A 20,810-nucleotide genomic window follows, 5' to 3' on the forward strand; every position below is an offset into this window, starting at 1 on the left:
TTTTTTGGATAACTGGCCTTCTTTCTGGGGCTGCCTGAGAGCAGACGGCCTTCATCCTACTGGAGTAGGCACTGCTATTTTATCCAGTAATATCAAAAGGTATCTTGTTCCAATCAAGACATTATCTACTAGCAGCAGTCATTGGCAATTGACCTATTCTGTCATTTAAGTATGAGGACTAGTTGCCCATGGGATAGAGATGTCTGCCCTGGATGTTTCTTCTGTCTCATCCGCGGTGTCGGACCACTTTCTAATTAAATTTGAAGCAACACTAGCCTGTCTAATGTTGGCACCAATGTTTTTACTACAAATGAAACACATGCTCTTAAGCAGACCTGCAGGAGATTGGAGCGTAAATGGCAAAAATCAAAAGGAAGAAATGGAAGTTTTCTACCTTGCATGGCATGAGAGTGTCTTGAACTACAGGCATGCTCTTACTGCTGCAAGAACAACCGATTTCTCTTGCTTAATCAGTAAGAATAATCCCAGATTTATTTTTGGTACTGTAGCTAAACTTACTCAAAAACAGTCGTCTGTCAGCTGCTCATCCTTTAGGGCTTATGACTTCTTCAATTTTTTCTGTAGTAAAATAGATGAGATGAGACAAAATTACTTCCTCATCTCCAGCTACCTCTGCAGAATCGGCCGTACAATACTCACATGCTGAATCCCAGCTAGTTTCAATACTTACAAATTTTTAAACTATCTCTCTTGAGACATTGTCTTCACTGGTTTTAGCTTCAAAACTACCTGTCTCCTTGACCCTCTTCCAGCTAAACTTTTTAAAGATCTATGGCCATCTCTGGGACCTACAATGCTGAATATTGCTAATTTATCACTTACAATTGGTACCCACCCTTCCACTGAAATGGCACTGACTAAAGTAGTAAATGACATTTTGCTTGCCATTGATTCAAATTCCACTTTGGTACTTCTATTACTGAACCTCAGTGCAGCTTTAGATACCATTGATCACGGCATACTCCTAGATTGTCTCGAAAACTACTTTGGAAGAACACAGTGTGTTTCTCCATATTTTACATCAGAAAATAACATTACATTATTTTCTGATGTGAAATATGGAGTACCTCAGGACTCTGTACTTGGCCATCTGCTTTTCTCTTTATATATTACACCTCTTGGCCAAATTATACGCAGTTTTGGAATTAATTTCCACTGCTACGCTGATGATACTCAGCTGTATGTGCCTGTAAAGGCAGATGGTGATGCTCAAATTACAAATCTAGAGGCCTGTTTGTCAGCTGTGAAATCCTGGATCTCCTAAATGAAGATAAAACTGAGATGCTGGTCATTGGCCCGGCTCGACATAGACACCCGTTTGAACAAGTAACAGTAACTCTCGACAACTGTGTAATCTCTCAAAGTTCAACAACCAAGAATCTTGGTGTTATGTTTGATCCTACCCTCTCTTTTGATCAGCACATCACCAAAATCACCTTATTCCACTAATGCAAAATAGCTAAAATTAGGTCTTTTCTGTCATTGGCTGATGCAGAGATCCAAATTCATGCCTTTGTTTGATCTAGATTGGATTACTGTAACGTTTTGTAGTCTGCCGTACTGCGCACTACTACTAAAAGTTTTCAAGTGGTTCAAAAGGTTGCAGCTAGGATCTTAACTACAACCAGAAAACTTGACCATATTTTACCAATTTTAGCTTCACTTCATTGGCTCCCTATATATGTATCAGCTTCTGATAACTTATAAAATTGTAAATGGGCTCACCCCTTCTTATCTCTCTGATCTCATTAAACCATCCTGTGGTCTCTGCTCTCAGAATACTGGGCTCCTGTGTCCCCAGAGTTAAAAAAAGTCAGCTGGCTGCAGGGCCTTTTCCTATTGTGCCCCTTTTCTCTGGAATAATCTTCCTGCTGACATCAGACAGTCTGACTCTGTTGAGGCCTTTAAATCTAAGCTGAAAACTCATCTTTTTGCTTTCAATTAGTAGTTATCCTTCAATACTTTAGGCCTCATACCTGTTACCACTATACTTCTGGCGGGTCGGTCTCAGTCTCAATGAATCTATTAACATTAGTACTTCTAGTCCATGTTTATCCTGCCGACGAGAATTCAACTAACAGACTGCAAATGTTTTATTATTGACTGCATTTCTCTAACCCTCTGATACATTTCTCTGTCCTCTCTCCCTCCCCTTCTCTCTCCCTAGCCTCTCCTCCTTCTCCTCTCTTGGACTCAGGCTTCTCTGTGCTGGACCATCTGCCGTCCTTGGACCTCTCTTTCTCCTGGCTATCGGTGCCTCATCCAGTTGTTGATCTGGATCTTCGTCCCCCAGGAGATTCACCCTCTTCCCTTCTCTCCCTCTCTCCTTAGTTCGCATTTTATCATGGCTCTCTCTCCCTCTGTGTGTTTTTTCGTTTCTCCTCTCTGTGTGAAAGGTGTTGTTCTCTTCTGTGTTTGTGTGGCTTGTTCTCTTTCCAGGTCTCTGTGGTGGAGAGGAGGTGGTGTGGCTCAGATCCATCTTAATGGGCGACACCTGAAGCTGCTCAATTGTCCTCCTGGATACATCCTCTTCACTTATGTTTTACAATCTACATTTTGTCATCATAATTGTATATACTATGACTTTCTGTTGTGAATCTATTCTGTACACACAAAATCTACTACATGTCTGCCTGTCCTGGATCCCTCCTCTGTTGCTCTTCCTGAGGTTTCTTCTATTTTTTCCCCCTGTTTTTGGGGGGAGTTTGATTCATTCGAATCGAGGGTCTAAGGACAGGAGGGTGTTGTATGCTGGACAGATTGTAAAGCCCCTTGAGACAAATTGTGATTTGTGATATTGGGCTATATAAATAAAATTGACTTGATTTGGCTTGTCTAGGAGTGACACCTTTCACATTACACATATGTAATTTGTGTGAAGCAGTGACGAGTTGCTGTGAATATTGTGAATTGACCCCAAACTTTGCTTGTTAGGATATTGGTTTTATTGTTGAAAATATAAATTATCTGGTAAATATATTGTTTAATTCTTTATTAATTTAAGATTAATAGCTACTGAAGTAGCCTGGTGGTTTGCTCTGGATGAATTAAAAGATTTTTTGGGGGGCTTTTTGCCTTTATTTGATATGAACAGCTGAAGAGAGACAGGAATGTGCTGGAGAGAGAGAGGAGATGACATGCAGCAAGGGGAGTGGATTTGAAACCCAGCCGCTGCGGTAAGGATTCAGCCTTGTACATGGGGTGCATGCTCTACCAGGTGAGATACTGGGACGTCCCTAAAGTCTGTTTTTATGCATATTGCAACATATGTTCCAAAATACAGAACAAGTAGGTTAGGATCCTAAAATATATTTTGAATTATAAATCTTTACAATTTTTTTTTGCAAACCACTAATAAAAAGGGGAAGAAACAGCAGCAGAAATATTTAGATGTTACAAGTGACATCTAAATGTCTCTCCCAGAGACTGGATTTGATTTCCAAACTATGCCATAATCTGTTTGCTGCTTTTATAATAAGAATTCCTAAAACACACAGAGCATGCAGACAGAGCAAGCACAGGAGGTAGGGCAAGAAAGAGACATGTTTGTTTAAGTGAAAGAAGAGTACAAACAAAAACATGAAAATGCAGAGGAGAGAAAAAAGGAAGCCAGGGGGAAAGACTGCTACATATAAGACATAAGTAATGGGTTGTAAAAACAGTCAAATCAGAGAGCTGGTGAAATATTTGACATGTTGGTTTCCTAGTTATGAAACTGGAGTTGAAACAAGATTTCCTACAAGCTTCAGCTGTCAGCAAAGCACTTACCTGACTATTTATCTTAACCCCTCTTAAATCTTTACTCAACATATAAAATTACAACTTTCTGCAAACCGCTTACATCAACCAAATATACGACCAATAGTATGAGAATAAGATCTAGGTCAGCAATTACAATAGCATTTGTGTGTGTGTATGTATAATTGTGTAGAAATGTTTGACTGCATGTCTGTGTTTGTGTGTTTTCATGGGTTTCTAATGAAATTCAACACATGAAGAAAACAAGAATGTAAGTAATTGTGTTGATCCAATTAGCTGCTGGCCTGCAGTGTCAGAGCCAATCAGGACACAGAACACCATGGGGTCGTTAGATTAAAAACCAAAGGCCAAATACTAATTAGCCCGCTAGCTTTTAGTTCTAGCAGGCTCTGTGTGATGAGGAAGAACAGGCAGCAATACACGCACACAATCAAATAACAGACACACTTCCTCTTGCACAGACACAGACACACTGGAAGCAATAAGTGTGCACACACAGCGGGTGAATACTGTGATGTCTAGGAAGCACGTATAATCCACCTGTTAATGCTTGATTTGATGATCAAGGTGAACAGTGGAGTGCAGCCACCAAATCAAACAGAACATCTATACAAAATACCCTGCTGTGACTAAATGAAAAATGTCAAAATTGTATTAAAGAAACTGACCTTGTCTGTGTGTGTGAAAGCAGATAATCCTAATTATTTAATCAAGTTACAGTCATATGTCAAGTGACTTTGTCTACTATAAATAATTGTATTGAAACCAATATAATAAATTAACAATGTAGCCTAATACGTATAAATATGCGATTTAAGGTAGCTAAACACCAAATCACATAAACTTCCCCAAGTCAAAAGCTGAGATGGTAGCTACTGAGATATGCTAAACTAGTTACTCTTAGCAGCAGTTTAGTTGTGATTGGATTTAGTTACTGCCCTAGTTATGTGAATTAACAAACTAAATTACTATTTGTCATTAATCAAAATGGATATTTTTCATTTACAGAAAACAGCTAGGAAAAAAATCAATAAGTATATTTAGGGTTGGCTTTAGCTAAGGCCAGCCGTCGCTATCTCACTAGCTATAGCTTTAGCTTAACATCTCTTGCATAAGCTGTCTAGTTGCCTGTCTCTCTGTAGCAGTGAGTGCAATAAGTGCAACAGCATTTTCTAGAGTCTACAGATTACAGAGCCAGAATGTTTTGTAGTTACTGCAAATTCAAATGTCTATTTTCACAGATATTTAACATTTCTGCGGCATAATATTTTTTATATTGTAAAACAGACATCAAAAAGTCAGACTTAGGTCTTAACTCCATTTTGACTAAATGTGTAGTTAATGCTTTTTATTTTAGTAGGGTAGTACTGCTCAATAGCACACTGAATACTGACCACACACACACACACACACACACACACACACACACAGGGGAATTGATACTGGGGCTCTTGATAAAAATTATGGTTTTCAGTGTACTCCCTTGTCAGATCTAACTCTAATATAAATATAAATACATATCCATTGTCGGAATAGGCTCAGCACTCCAATAGTCCAATTAAACTTCAACATATTGGATAAATTCCTTACCTTAGCTCTGACATAAATTACAAATTTGTAGCAAATGTGATAACAAAAAAATGGTATAGTGATTCATGAACTTTCAAGCTAGCTTGACATTCAGTGTATGAAATGTAAAGTACTTAACAAAAGATTAAAGATTATTGCTTTCCAGCTGCTAACCTCCTGAATGATGAGGTCATCATGACAATGAAGCCAAGTAAGATGTTGAGAGTTTCTGGCAGGATCAATCTATTGTGGGAAAACTTCTCGAAAGTGCATTATTAGTGATTGATTAGTGCTGAAAAAACAAAACAAAACAGATGTACATGTGTATGTCTGCGTATTTTTATATAGTGTGTGTGTTGTGATATGATATATATTGATCTTGCAATAGTGTTAATAACAGCAGATGGATTATTTATTTTGTGACATACACTTACAATAAAACCATCAGTCAGGGTTTTATACTAGCTGCATTTTTACATGAAGGAAACATTTATAAATGATACACAAAGTTAGAAATGTTCTGGGTTGAGAGAAAATTCAAGGAATATTTAAACTTGATTGTTGCATTCTGTTTTTGAGCAATCTTGTAATGTGGGCAACATAAAATTACCTTTTTAAATGTCATTGACTGTTCTGTCAATACTTTGCATGCTTAAATCCAATGCCAGCCACGGACACTGGCTCTAACATTCCCTTGTCACCAATAATTTCAGCCAAGGCATTTTTCCTGCAAGGAAATCCATTGTGGAGCATTGTACTCCTGTATAGCATATATGGCTGTTACCTAGTAATATTTAGTAGCTCTGACACTGCTAGTTGAGTCCTCAACATTAACTCTGACGTCACACTTCCCATTTCTCAGCAGGTACTCTGAAGTAAGTTCTGTTTGATTTAAAAGATCTGTTCACTCAAATCCCACCCCCCCACCCCCTACATTTTTCCACTTACCTCTAGTGGTATTTCAATACAATTGAGGCAAGTGGAATTTTGCTTGTGTTGCTCAAAGCACTGACAAATGATAATTAAAAAACTGTAACATGTCTTTCCAGAAACAATGTCCCAGTTACTCTGGATCTTCCACAGACCTTGCTGTCAACTGTTTTTATTGGAACTATTTTTAACTGAAGAAATAGTCCCCAAAACTATGTGCATGGGCAAATACGTCTAGTGATAAGTGAGAAAATATGTTTTTTGTGTGATTTGTGAGAACTGACCCTTTAAGGACCGTTCCATCCAACACTTCACACTGCACTGCTTCACTTGGCTAAAACTTTCCTCTGAGTTCACTGAGGCCACATTGCCTCTCCAGGGAGATCATTAGTGACGTTGCCAGTCCTTTAGTGGACACATATTCACTTTGAGCATTTTATGAAACAAAATATATCACATTAGTTCAGCAGTTTGCAGATGGCGCTGGTTTTCAGTGGTTAAAAAATGCACAGTACTGGCTGTAACTATGATGAAATCCCTTTGCAAAAGAATAAATATCTCCTGACTCTAAATTCTCTGATTTGTTTTGGATGCAAGTTCAGTATTTTAACCATTTTCCCTGTCACCGTCTATTCTCCAATACTTGAGTTGAGAAAACCATGACTGCACATAATTATGTTTCGTGTATTTGATGAGTCCCACGGCTGTCATTGTTTGTGTTATCAGCCTTAAGCTTCAGATATCAATTATGGCTGGACACCAGCAAGACATTTTATCACTTAAAAATAACAATATAGATTATGATGATGGTGGTTCCATTGGCTTCTCTGCCTCTGTGTCTCCTCTTTCTCTTTTTCATATCCTTTGATGTGTAAGGATGCATGACTGGCTTTCCTCCCCCATGTCTCTAAGAAAACATCCAGGACACTTCAGCCAATTACTTGCTCCCTGACTTTGAAACAGAGATGCAGCCCATGGAGGAAGTGGAATAAATCAAGTTAAATACTCAAAATTCTCAGTCTCTGGCCACTAAATACTTTGATTCAAAAGGGAGGTGATTCACAGTGACATTGTACATTAGCAGTAATATGAATACCTATCACCCACTGTGATAGAACCTGCAAGCGTCCTCACGGTACTTTTAAGACTGACCATCCTTTCAGCTTTTGGGCCTCAGGGTCAGTTTGGGAGAAGTCATCAACAAACAGCAAAGAGCAACATTTGCTACCAATTTACATTTATAACCTTTATCAGGAAAACTATCTAAGAACTAGGTTTTGGACTATTATGTCTGGCCAAGTTTTTGACATTTTCCACTGAAAATCTGTCATTAACTAGAGGGTGTGCATACAAAATGAAATTCTAAGACATTTATTACTGAATACAAATGATACCGGCCTTCTGTTCACATTGTGGAGTTGTTTGCTGCAAAGTCTTAGTCAACAAAGAAGAGAAAACTCATGTATCTTTATTGTTGCAATTTCCAATTTTCTACTAAAAAACTTTTTAGTTTGAACTCTGTCCTCTTGCTCAACTCTGTTCCAAAAATGCTCACATCCAACAATGATCTCTTTTCTAAAAAACACTTTAGTTTGTTAACCCTTAAATGCATACCTCAGGTCTTTAGCAACCCGGGACTATATTACACCCTGTCTAATTCATGCATTTCATTCAATTAAACATTCAGCTCCCTGGTAGTCCTCAAATTATTTGTCTTTAACAATGTTCTGGTGTCAAAATGTCAAAAATTATAAAAAGCATTGTTTTTCTAATAGTTTCACTAATTCACTAATCTCCAAGATTTGAAAGAGAAGAAAGAGAGGGTGATGTGGTTTCCTGTTTGGCCTCATGATGGCGCTGTTGTCTCTCTGTTACTATGAATAAATACAGACGCAATGATGAAAAAGTTTGTTTAGATTAGCTTACTGACACAGTAACTTGATGGTGCAGCACCTGGGTGCCAGGTTTAGTGCAGAGCAGCATTTTCTTTGATATCGGAAGCAGTAGGCGATTTGAGGGGGGATGACGGGGGATGCCATTCCCCTTGTTAGCAAAATTACAAAAATCCATCCCCCTTGTTAACCTGCACAAAAGATGCTCTGTGCTTTGTCTCGTAGTGGCGCTTCACATTGCTGCTTTTAATAATCGCCACAGTCTCTGACTGATATGAGACATACTGATTTGAACTGCCTGTGGGAAGATTGAACATGTAAGAGTCTGTCCATTCTTGATTAAAAGCTCCCATTGGGCCATCCCCTCCCTGTCAAAAATTAACAAATTGCCTACTGATCGGAGGGTTTTGATGACAACAGCTCTGGAAATGAAGATCAACCTGAGGAATTTATTTTTGTGCCATTTATTGAAGCAGAACTGGAGCATGAGAATGGCGAAGCTAGCTCAGACGACGTGAGCTCTGAATGTGACAACATCAAGATACCTTCCAAGTAGCGGCCCCAAGAGAAGGTAGGACTGATGAGGGAACCTTAATTAAAAAGTTAGAAACATACAAATATGAAATCTAATCACATAAACATGACATATAACAAGCTACGCTGAAATTTATTAATGAATATTAGAAAAAACCCAAAACGTTTTTCTGATATCTATAAATGATTGTAAAAATGCCACAAATGGCAAAAATATACTTTTTGTGTGTTTGTTATTGTTTAATAATACATTCTGAAAACTTTACAAGCAATATGATTTGAATATATGGCTTAATCTGCGCTATGTAAGTGCTGGGTCAATAAAGACCAGAGATACTGTATGTAGGAATGTTTGAAAAAACATTTAAGGGTTAATGTTGTATTTTTACTACCATGTATGAAGGTACATAGTGGGTGCAAACATTTACTTAAATGTGCTGACTTTAATAGTTGTCCACTCCAACTAACATTTTCCCATGATGGGTGATGAGGGATGTTGTGGGAATATGTTAATGAGCACAGGCACCAAAAGCAATCTAGTGGTGAGACAGTGATGCACAATTTAAGACAGATGCCATTCTTTTGGAGACTTTCTGAAATGTCATTGGTGCCACTGACTGCACACACGCACTGCACTTAAAGCATCACAAGAATTTCTAAGGAATGAGAAATTAATGTATTTGAGTAAATAATGCTTTTTGGCACACCTTAAAATTTACTTTTAAGATTTCATGCATAATGATGCTGTTTGAAAAACCACTTTGGGCACATTTAAAATTCAATTCCTTTCCAGCATGGCTTAGTTGGACTTAACAAATAATTCATTTGTTCTATGTTCTAATTTTTAAAACTGGTTTTGGTTGTAGCAAATCTCACTAAGCCCTGCTGTGAATAAGCCTCTAATGATCATAGTTAATGATGCAGCTAGGGCTGGGGGGTCAGATAATTCCTGGATGCCAGTAATTTGCTGCTAAGGAGTTGGACAGGCAAACGAATTGTTAAAAGGCAGAAACAGGAGCGTGAGGTTTCGGAAGCGGGGGTTGTGTTTACATCATGATCAAGTCTGACCGACGGATTAGTGACTTCCTGCAGAGATTGGGGGAGTGGGTGGGTGGTCACAGACGGAGACAGTGAGGACTGTGTGTGAGAGTTTGTGTGTGTGTCCATCTGTGTTTATGTGCGTGAGTGAGGGTCAGGGTACTTGCTGTTATCACTACCTGGATATCATTCCAAAATGATGCCATGAATTAAATCTAATACGAAGTCTATAAAGTTCAATGATATTGAATGATATTTGCAACACCCCCACTATTACTTTTTATTCTCATATGGCACATATGCATCAATGTTGGCAGATTTACCACTCAAAATTCAGAGTAATGCAGGGTTGCCAACTTTCAGCTGCCAGCTGGCATGAGATGGGTGGTGGTGGCTGGGGTGGGATCTCAATTTTTTTTCCCAATACAGTGGAGATGCAAACAGATCTCACTGTGAACAGTTTCTTCAGTAGAAAGTTTTCCCATGAAAATTATAGACCCTTAATTCTGTGGATCATTTATTCAGCCCTATGGACACTGATTCTGAAAAGAGATGTTGAATTTTAAATGCTTTTTAAAATGCTGTGAGCATCACAAATGAAACTCCATTAATCTACAAATCTACAAAACCTGAACAAAAAACCCAAATGGATAGATATAACAGTAGGTTATTGAGAAAATTGTAACTTTGTTACTAATTTGATTCAACCGTGAAGCATGAAGTCCCACAACACAAGACCCCGAATAATTATTATACATCACCTCAAATATGATGTCTGTGCTGTTGACAAAATCTTTTTATTAGTTGAATTTATGATGTTTTTACTGAAATTCCTGTAACTTATGGAATTGTGTTTTCATTGTTCATTGTCCTGCCGACATATTTTGTTATTTACTTTTATGTCGCGTGCTGTATATGGGAACGATCCATGTGCACAATAATGCCACCGATGTAAATACGTCACCGTGGGAAGTAGGGGTGCTGGGGATGCTGCAGCATTACTGCCAGTTAAGCCCCCCCCGCCCTTTTTTTCCAGCACCCTGTTCAGAATACATTCTTGCTACGCTATGTGCAAACACTGTGAGAGTAAATGGATCAGACTTTTACATAAAATAAAAATGTCCCAACAGCTCTAGCTCAGGATTTGAACCTGAGGACAGCCGCTGTGTTACAAATGATTTGACTGTAGCCTACAGTATAAACTTGGAATCTGTGTGTGACAGCTTACCTGTGTTGTAGAAAAGTACAGAATCTCATTCGCCGTTAGATCCTGACCAATCCTGTCGCCATGTCAGGGATAATTAATAATTAATAAAGTTACCACAGCTTTGCCATGTGCACAGCCCACCCTGATGTTTAGACTTTGTGCTGTGTGCAGAGAAAGCCTATATTTAAAACATACAACTATAATTTTTTTCATGAAGGAGTAGCTTTGAAGCTTAATTGGCGTGAGACAGAGACTGAGAGCGGGTAGTTGGCAACCCTGGAGTAATGTTTGTGGAGACAGAGTTAGACAAGAGCAGGCTTCTCATTTCTAGCTAGCAACTGTCGATTTTGTTGGCTGAAATGATAACCATCGCTAAGTAGAGTTTATCAGCTGTAGCCAGCTAGCTAATGTACACCCCGGCTGACTTTTTAATTTTTCCTGCTGGATAAAGTCAGCATCCTCACCTTGATGATCTATATAGAAGACATGGTATTAAACAAACCACATTATTGTATTGCAGTATAGAGCTAGTTAGTCTAGGAAAAATGTTCCGTAGCTTACATACTTATGTTTTCACTTTTACAAGAAAGGTATGGAGCCCGGGAGGTGTCATGGAGAAAAACAGAACAAATTTGTGCTCTTGATTTATTAATTCGTGTTCTTGATTTAATAATTCGTGCTCTGCAAGTCCTGCAGACTTTTTTTCACCTCCCCAATGGAAGAACATACAGAGGCCGACTGTGAAAAAGTGATTATAACACGTTAAATGCAATGTGAGGGATTACAATATTTGTGACCCAGCAGAAAAACACACAAGCTGGTTATACATTTTAACTAACTAACCATAACTGGAGTCTCTTTCATCCAGGGGTAGCGTTAGTCGAAGAAAACGACTAACAAAATCATTTTATTCTTGCAATTTGGAAACTTACTACTACTTCTCTAGCATGAACACATGCTAAATGGAAAGCTATCCACAGCCTCACACTAAAACATACATACGGTGTGCAAGTTGCCCTGGATGTAGATCCCTATGCTAGACATAATGGCCATTCAGGCAGTTTCTTTCTGTGTTTACTTTCGGTCAGACTCAGAGACAAGTGTTTGAAATGATTCATGTAAAAATCCTACTTATCTGGAAAGCTGTTGGAGGCTCGCACAGCTTGCCCAGATATATGTTGTTTTGTGTGAGTCCTCGTTTCCCCAAATCAAGGTGGCGAGTGCATAGCACGACCCATAGATCCACAATAGTCAAATTTATGGGAAATACGGCAGGTTAAAATAAATTGGAATTATCCTTTAACTAGGCTGCCTCCGGACAGAACATCTGAAGGTCATTTCCAAGACAAAAGCCACAATTTGTGTGGCTTTAGTTGGTGGAGGCGCACGCGCACGCGCACGCACGCGCACACACACACACACACACACACACACACACACACACACACACACACACAGATCTCTCCAAAATTATAAACACCTTCATGTTTGTTGAGTTACTCCTTTTTCACCTAGGTCTACAATTTTACAGTCTGTTAGATTAATAAATCTTACTGATGACTGAACGATCCGTTTATTTATATTGATTTTTAAATCACACTGTAGCAGGAACGATATGAGCGTCTTTAAATTAAATGGGCATTTTTACGCATGTGACACACCAGTGGTAACTTCATTAATTTAATAATATTTATAATTATTAACGTAACTGTGTCCTGAGTTGGACACTTTTAAAAAAAATTTAAGGGTGTAAAACTAAAGACTAACTTATTACCGTTCCAAATGAATATTGTTTTAACCATTTACTTTAGCTTTGTCTTTACCAGAGTTGGCAAAAGGATGCTATCGCACATGATAAAGCCGTGCGGGTGTATTAGGTTGTTCCTGAATCAGCCAAATCAACATCAATGCTGTAAACATATCCGGGACCGCAGTTCCGTCCTTCACAAAGATAACATGCTTCAACAACACCAAATTATGTAGTAAAGGCTCCTCAATTTCCATTCTGAGTGTATACCACCACCGGCTGGATGTTTAGTTAAACTCTTCTCATTTCAATGACTTTAAATTTAGCAATTATGCACACATATATGTATATACAACAATTACCGGTAATACACACAGTGTATACTAAGATTTACAGTACAACTACAAACACAAGTGGGCCCCCTCTTGGCACAGGATGCCCTCCCATGGTTGATGATGACTGGGATCTGGGCAGTAAGGCGATGGAAGTGCTGCTTTCTGAAATTGATCCAGCACATCTGGTCAAGCATTGTCTTTGCTGCGTCTGGGTGGCAGAGGTTGTAGATGGCCTGAGTGTGGGCTAGGACCAGAGGCTTCATCAGTTAAAATCTGTGACTGGCAGATACAAACACTACTACACCAGGGAATTTTCATCTTCAGGGGTGAGGAATGGCCTCTGACTATGGACATAGTCTCTCTTCTACTTACTCAGTTACCCAGGCTGGACTTCGTGACCTTTTGGCTGCCTGCCATGCAGAGAGCCTGCCTGCTTCCACCTCCTGTATGGCCTGTCCCATGGCCTCTGGGGTCCACTTCCTTGTCTTCCCCTCCCTCTTCTTCGTCTGGCGGATGTTAGGCATCTGAAAATGCATTTACATTTTTACAATACATTACCATGCATTGACAGGTATATTTACCACATACATAGACACAGATATATTTACCTTAAACCAAAGCAGCATTACAATTTCTATATCCACTTTTCTTTTAACATCTTGATGCTCCTGTAAAGGAAATTAAAAAATCTCTCACATACACACACCTTACCTACCTTTCTTACTTAACTCCCTGTCTCGTCTTCTGTCTCCGTCTTCCTGTCTCTTTTCTCTGTGTCTCTTTTCCAGTCTCTCCTTCAGTCTCCTTTTGCCTCTTTGGCCTCCCTTCTCTCTGGCTTCCACAGAAGAGCACAAAGTTGAGTGTCAAAAACATTCAATTTTGGTCAACCTTATACATAACTTAGCAATGTATTATATTGGAGGTTAATCTAAAACACATGTAATCCTACACAGACATTCACACACACCCAGCAAAATTATTTATTTGATCATGGTGCATGAATATACTTAGCTATATATACACACTACTGCAAGAAAAAACATTTGAATAGCTAATGTGAAAATATTTTAACATTTATTACATTTGACGGTGTAGTGCCTCATTCGTCCAGGAGTGTTCTATCGTAGAAAAGGTTTCAGTCGTAGTCATCTGGACACTGTTTTCAGAATCAAGACGTTTCGGCTCCCATCCGGAAGTCATTCTCAATTGTGAAAAAATTGGACGGGAACTGGAAATTTAAGCTAATCTGAGTTACATAAGCATAACCATTTCTGTTCAAAGAGGGGTTCTCTTTGTGAAGAAAGAGAACCCCTCTTTGAACAGAAATGGTGGTCTGAGATTTAATCTGCCCAAAGTCTATCAGAGTGTATTATCACCTTGGTCACGCCTATCACATGCTAATCAGGCACTTAACAGTGATGAAGTAGATGCAGCCAGAGAACAATAGGCCTGATTACTGATCACTGGGCCATCTTGAAACTATTAGGTCAGTTTCAGGTGAAACTAGCTATTAACAGATACTCAGGCAGATTCCCTCCTGAGGGCAGGGCTTATGTAACTCAGATTATCTTAAATTTCCAGTTCCCGTCCAATTTTTTCACAATTGAGAATGACTTCCGGATGGGAGCCGAAACGTCTTGATTCTGAAAACAGTGTCCAGATGACTACGACTGAAACCTTTTCTACGATTTATTACATTTATACTTTATTTATGTATATTGTGATGACTCAGAAATAAGAAAACACAGCTGCATTTAATCCTACGTGATTCTTTGTTAGTCTTTCCTGCGGTGACAACTTTTTTTCATGACATGACATCCAAAATTCTACCTTCCTCCAACTCAACAACAGGTTGTGTCAGGTAATCCTATATTTTCATTGGCTAGGCAAAGCAGTGTAAAGCTAGCTACAAAATGCAGTCATATGAGTGCATGACTTAAGCAGCACAGTGAAGATACAAATACACTTTTAAGGGGGAAATTGTGTCACCCAAGCCCGACTTAGGTGTTCTTACTGCTTTTGTTAATCAAAGTCACTTTCATGTAGTAATTAGACATGTAAATGTTCATGTATACATATCAAATTTGATATGTAGATTCTTAAATATGTATAAATTACTTACACTTAGGTGCAGATTGTCAAAAGCAATCCCCGCGAAAAGACCGATAGGATGTGTCCGAGCCATTTTGTAATTCAGGGTGCAGTGAAAATATTGCGGTGCTCAAGCCCTTGTCTATGCTGTATAGAAAATATATGAAATGTTTAATAAAGTGAAAAAGTAAAAGAATTACCAGTTTATAATGACCAGACCAGAAAAATCATTTTGTAAATCCATTTCATCAAGGCTTAAAATATGTTTCAGCCAACTGTATTATTTTGCTGTATTAAAGGTCCAGTGTGTAACATTTAGGAGGAGCTATTAGCAGAGATGGAATCTAATATTTATAAGTATGTTTTCATTAGTGTATAATCACCTGAAAATAAGAATCATTGCTTTTTCATTACCTTCGAATAAGCTGTTTTTATCTACAGAGGGAGCGGGTCCCCTTCCACGGATCCGCAATGTTGCCCCGCCATGTTTCTACAGTAGCCCAGAACGGACAAACCAAACACTGGGTCTAGATAGGGCCGTTCACATTTTTTGCGACTTTCGCGGCCACCATAGTTCCTCCTACATGCTTGGAAGAGGAGGGTTACAAACTGCTATTTCACCATTAAATGCTACTAAATCCTACACACTGGACCTTTAATTAAGCTTGAAATGAGCCATGCGTGTATGTAGCGAGTTGGAGCTACCGTGAGTCCCTTGGCTCTGGAAATACACTTGGATGCAGGGCTTACAGGTAACGTTCTTTATCGATTGCTTAACCCACACAATGTTTCCATGTAATCCAAGCCGCTTCTCTTTTTCTTCCCGGCTCTGGCGCTGGTTCAGCGGCTTCCTTGTAAGTCCTTCTATGCACAGGGAGACCAACCGCTCTGTCGGCTGACGTGGCGCTTGTCGGTGTGTGATTTTCTCCTCCAGGTCTAGCATGCTACTGAGTATTTGGGGAGAGTATAATTAGTCGGTTTCAGCTGTGACAGTTACCTCTCCCTGACGCTGCTCACCTGAGCCACTCCCCCACCTCTCCCTCTGCAGCTGACGCTCTCCATGCCTACCTCCACAGTGTATTACACACATGGGCCTGGACAGGTGCTGTGCTTGTTACAGTTCTTAGTTAAAAGCATATATGTAATATTGTATGTATATTATATGTAATTTTTGGAGGTTCCTTTTTGAGTTGCTTGGTGACCCAAAATGTATTTCATATTTTGTTGTCAGAATTTAATATTTATACTCAACAAATTAAACACCAGCTATAGCTCCTTCAGTATTACTGTATGATAAACCCGTTAAGTTTATGTCAGGTGTTTGACTAAATCCTTTGTCAAAAGTAAACAATGTAAATCTTTAGCTCAACTGTGATAACTTGCCAAACATTAGAGACAAACTAAAAACTGATGACAAAGTACAGTTTCAACTGATATGTTTAAAGATTTTGAAAGACAATGATAGGATATCAGAGTCATACATTCTCTGGAGATGAGTTGTTACTTACTAATTACTGTAAGTACCCGTAAACTTCTTCTTTGTCATCCTCCTCCCTTGTCCTCTTCCCAGATCCTCCAGGCACTGTGCTGGGCTATCAACATTTTTTAACATCTAATAAAATGTCACTGAAAAATATACACTCATTAACAGTAGAAAATTTGTTTGGCTTTGTGAGAAGTGTGCAAGACAAAATAGAAATGTTAATTTAACAATTAACCAGTAATTAAAATTCCCGCCTATAAAGTTATTTTAATACTGTAGATTATTCACTTAACTTATCCATACTTCCCAATATGACACGCTGCTTGTTAGATCTTTCTCCCAGCTGTCATTTTATTAAGTTTACTCAGTTCTGAGTTCTTATTTTCTCCTAGTTAGGCCTTTGTAAAGTAAGTTCCACCTTCTCATTAGTTCACCTTAACCCGTAAACACCTTGAGTTTCGATTTTGTAATAACACTCACTCATTGCATTTCCAATTTAATACCAAATTAAATAAAATACAATTCAATACAGTATCAAGGTACAAAACCCAAAAGTCACAGATGAATCGTGACATGCTAATGATGGCAGCTTATGTTACAGCAAAAACAATGCTGAATCCATTTCTTACACCTTTGCAAATTGGCTGGGGTAAAATGTCACTAATCTCTACCATTTAATTTGCTTGTTTTCCCATGAGGTGAAGTCTTAGTTTTGGGTTTTCTTGTTTATGTGTTTATTTGTGCTTGTGTGTGTGGTCTGCTCTCTTGTTCCTAAAGTAACACTTCCAGGCTACAGAGGTCATCAGCAGTCAGACAACAGACAATCAGCCATTGTGTGGTGATTACTTGTATTAATGTCTTTTTATTGTTAAATGAATGAAAACAAAAATTAATGAACAAATCCGTTAATTATATGCCTAATCTAGAAAACCAACTCATCGTCACATGATTTAATATTCAAAAATTAACACTACAAGAAAACAATTATAGGAGATATAATGAAACATTTTTAATGTAGTCGACAAGCATAGGCTGTAGCAGTAGCAGTAATGATGCTAAATTTATGTAAATTACAGCCTAATATATTCACATGAACCCTTACTTCTTAAAGGCTTCTGCCATCTTAAATTCCTTTGTACAAGAGGGAAATAAACAAATATGCCATTGTGTAAACCTAACATTATATTCATATAATAGCAATAAAAGCATTATAACAACCTTTACATGCAACTGTGGTTCTATGAACTTGCTACAAAGACAAACAACAGATATACTGTCAGTGGGAATGATTTTAATACAGAGGTAAATGGGTGCATTTGCAACATATAAACAACCTACTTGGCAGAACGCATGAGAACATTCGTGTTTATGTTTGTGTGTGTGCATGTGTGTGTGGTGCAGCATTGTGGACCGTTAAATAGATCTGGATGGAAGTCTAATCCACTGTATGCAGCCATGAGGGAGCGAGAAAGCCAAGGCAGAGATGATGGGAGGGGTAATGTGAGCCATTACAGACAAAGTACTGGGACAGTGTGGTAACATTTGGCTTCTTAGCAACATTTGAGGTTCTAGCTCAATTTCTTTTTCATAATCACTTTATTGTTATGCAGTAACAAAATGTGACCAAGCTGGTTCAAGTGCTTCAAGTAGTGTTCTTATTCATCTTACAGCTTATTTATTTACAGGTCAGCTTTTTGGATATGGAACACTTTTTTAATGTACCTTTGCAAACTGATGTAAAACCTTTCAATCTCCCTCTGTCCCTCAAGCTTTTGACTTACAACTCATAATTAGCTGTACACAAGTTACCATGCAGTTACCATGCAAGCTGCTGGCTTGACCATCGGGAGCAATTTGGAGTTCAGTGTCTTGCCTAAGGACACTTCGACATGTGGACAGGAGGAGGAGGGGATCGAACCCACCAACCCCATGATGAGTGGATGACCTGGTCTACCTCCTGAGCCACAGCCACCCCAAAACATATTTCCCCCAAATGTCAAACTAGTCCTGTGAAGCAGAAGCAACTATTTCCTCTATTGTCTGTCATCTCTGTCTCCCAGTTAGCTTGTTTTATTAAAATTTCTAATTGATTTTCATGTCATCTAATCCATGTTCCCACATTTGTATGAGCTGTTATGGCTTTGAAAAGGCACTGGCACTCTGCTGTGGATTACTCTTACAGTTTCCATCAGCCAAGCATTTTCTCACCACATGGAATCGAGACAAAAAGTGTCTCTTTTGGTCTATTTATTGCAGCCACAATCTGTCAACTGGTCGTTTAATCAAATTTGCATTAACAGTTACAGCTCTGGAGAGTCTGCTTTTGGTCAATGTTCGTACAAGCAGTCTGCTTATTGTGTCAACTGCACAAAATGGTAGTTAGGCTGTGTGTAATATATGCAAGCATAAAGCATACACAGCTTTTTTTGTCTTTTGTAATTTCTAAAAGCAAAATATGTGTCATCATTGTATTAGGATATAAGAAACACACACATATCACTATATTTCTGACAATGTTGCATTACTAATATGAATTATTAGTTTTAACTTTAACTTAACCATTATCAATGTAAGTGTTACCATAACCATTAAACATCACTGCAAAACATGCTAACATACAAAGTTACATAAGTACACACTTTCTCCTCCTGGCTGCCCCTCTCAGTGTGTATTTAAACCACACTGGAGTGCTCTGCCATGATTGCTTAATGGTGATGAATTTGTGCAATAACACACAACAAGGCCCTCAGAGGACTAGCCTTCACTACCAACAATACAGGGACTCACACTGGTTCCATACGGTTTAATGGGCTGAGGAGACTGTAACCACACTGTGTATACAACCCACTCAGAGTGAGGGGCGAATGGATGAGTGTGAGGCAAATGAGAGAGAGAGAGAAAGCAGGGGGTAATGAGGGGATAGGAAAAATATGTGTGTGTATGAAAGGGAGAGTTTAATGGCTACAATAATGGAATTAAAGGACACGTCACTCTGCCAAATAAGGCAAAGGCTCTTTCACAAGTAACCATCTATTTCCTGCCAACATATACATAACATTAGTTCATCTGCAACACCTTGGGAGGGAGATTGTATTGCATACTCGTGCCAGCTGTTTCAATTACAGCTACTCATTTAACTGCTTCATAAATTTTAAGTTTTGTTTATAGATTTTTGCATAGTGTTGTGTTCATTCCTCACGATCATTTTAACATTGATTTGCTTGTGTAAGGCCAGAATAGAGACTTATAAAGAATAAATATGTTCAGCTCAGGTGTGCCATTTCCCATATAATGAGTTAACTTAAAGCTGCATCAGCTAATCTAATGATTTTTTGGCCACTTGGGGGCAGCAGAACAATCTGAAAACAGATCATCTGACATATCATTTTATAACGGTGTTTTGATGGACGTGTTGGAAAGCAGTTGCCTATTTACAAGCCACAGTACCATAAATGTGTAATCACATTCATGTTAATAATGTAAGTCAAATATTTAATAACTCACTGGTCCTCCTGTAATTAAAATCCTGTCCGGATCAATGTCCTTTTGTATATTAAAGTGATTTTTATGGATGTTTATTCACAATGGACATCGGGGATAATGATATACTTGGGAAGTTACACCGAATTATATCAACATGTGTATCATGTCTGTGTGTTAAGATTTGACTCAATTTTATTCCCCATCTTCGCCTGTAATGTTAATCCCATCCGAATGGGGTTTAGAAAAGACTAAAACTCTCTGTAGAGCTGAGAGGTATTGCAAAGTCGGGTGATAATTATTTGTAGGTTCGTCACTACAAACAACATTAAAATTATACATAAAAAATGTGGTCTGAGAAAGACTCTCTTGAGGAATTTTCAGTTTGGATGAGACAAAGTAGGGGCGGTGTAGCAATAAAAAGGCTCTTTTAACAGTGACAGCAAAGCTGACGTTGTCAGTGGTATTGATGATGACACACCCTCCTTAGTGACAACTGGAACTTCCACACTGTGATAAAACCTCAGCAGAGTAAATGTTTATAAAAGTAGAGTAACTTTACTCCCTCTCTCTCTACTCCTCCCTGGTATTTCAATCAGAGGATTAAATGTTGCAACATCAGCTCTGGATTTGGACAATATTCCCTTTATCACTATGGAGATGGTTGCTTAATAAACAAAGAAAGAGAATGTTGGCGTCTCCCTAAAATGTCACACAAGAGCAC

At 38.6% G+C, this 20,810-nt stretch overlaps 2 long non-coding RNA genes across 5 annotated transcripts; one reads left to right on the forward strand and one right to left on the reverse strand.

The window, feature by feature from the left end:
• Positions 1–10,474: 10,474 nt before the first annotated feature.
• LOC122882226 lies at positions 10,475–16,066 on the reverse strand. Of its 3 annotated transcripts, none has more exons than XR_006379309.1 (4): positions 15,906–16,066; positions 15,155–15,270; positions 13,748–13,867; positions 10,475–13,556 (listed from the first exon to the last, which is right to left on the reverse strand). It is a non-coding gene; the product is annotated as an uncharacterized LOC122882226 (long non-coding RNA). The 3 variants fall into 3 exon arrangements; XR_006379307.1 differs by lacking the exon at positions 15,906–16,066 and having other exon boundaries at positions 10,475–13,276; positions 13,405–13,556; positions 15,155–15,443; XR_006379308.1 differs by lacking the exon at positions 15,906–16,066 and having other exon boundaries at positions 15,155–15,443.
• On the forward strand, positions 14,656–19,011 carry LOC122882227. 2 transcript variants are annotated; one of them, XR_006379310.1, is made up of 3 exons: positions 14,656–14,893; positions 16,058–16,225; positions 17,384–19,011. It is a non-coding gene; the product is annotated as an uncharacterized LOC122882227 (long non-coding RNA). The 2 variants fall into 2 exon arrangements; XR_006379311.1 differs by having other exon boundaries at positions 18,008–19,011.
• Positions 19,012–20,810: the final 1,799 nt, after the last annotated feature.

This window comes from Siniperca chuatsi, linkage group LG9, assembly GCF_020085105.1.
Source record: "Siniperca chuatsi isolate FFG_IHB_CAS linkage group LG9, ASM2008510v1, whole genome shotgun sequence".
In the NCBI taxonomy this organism is placed as follows: Eukaryota; Metazoa; Chordata; class Actinopteri; order Centrarchiformes; family Sinipercidae; genus Siniperca; species Siniperca chuatsi.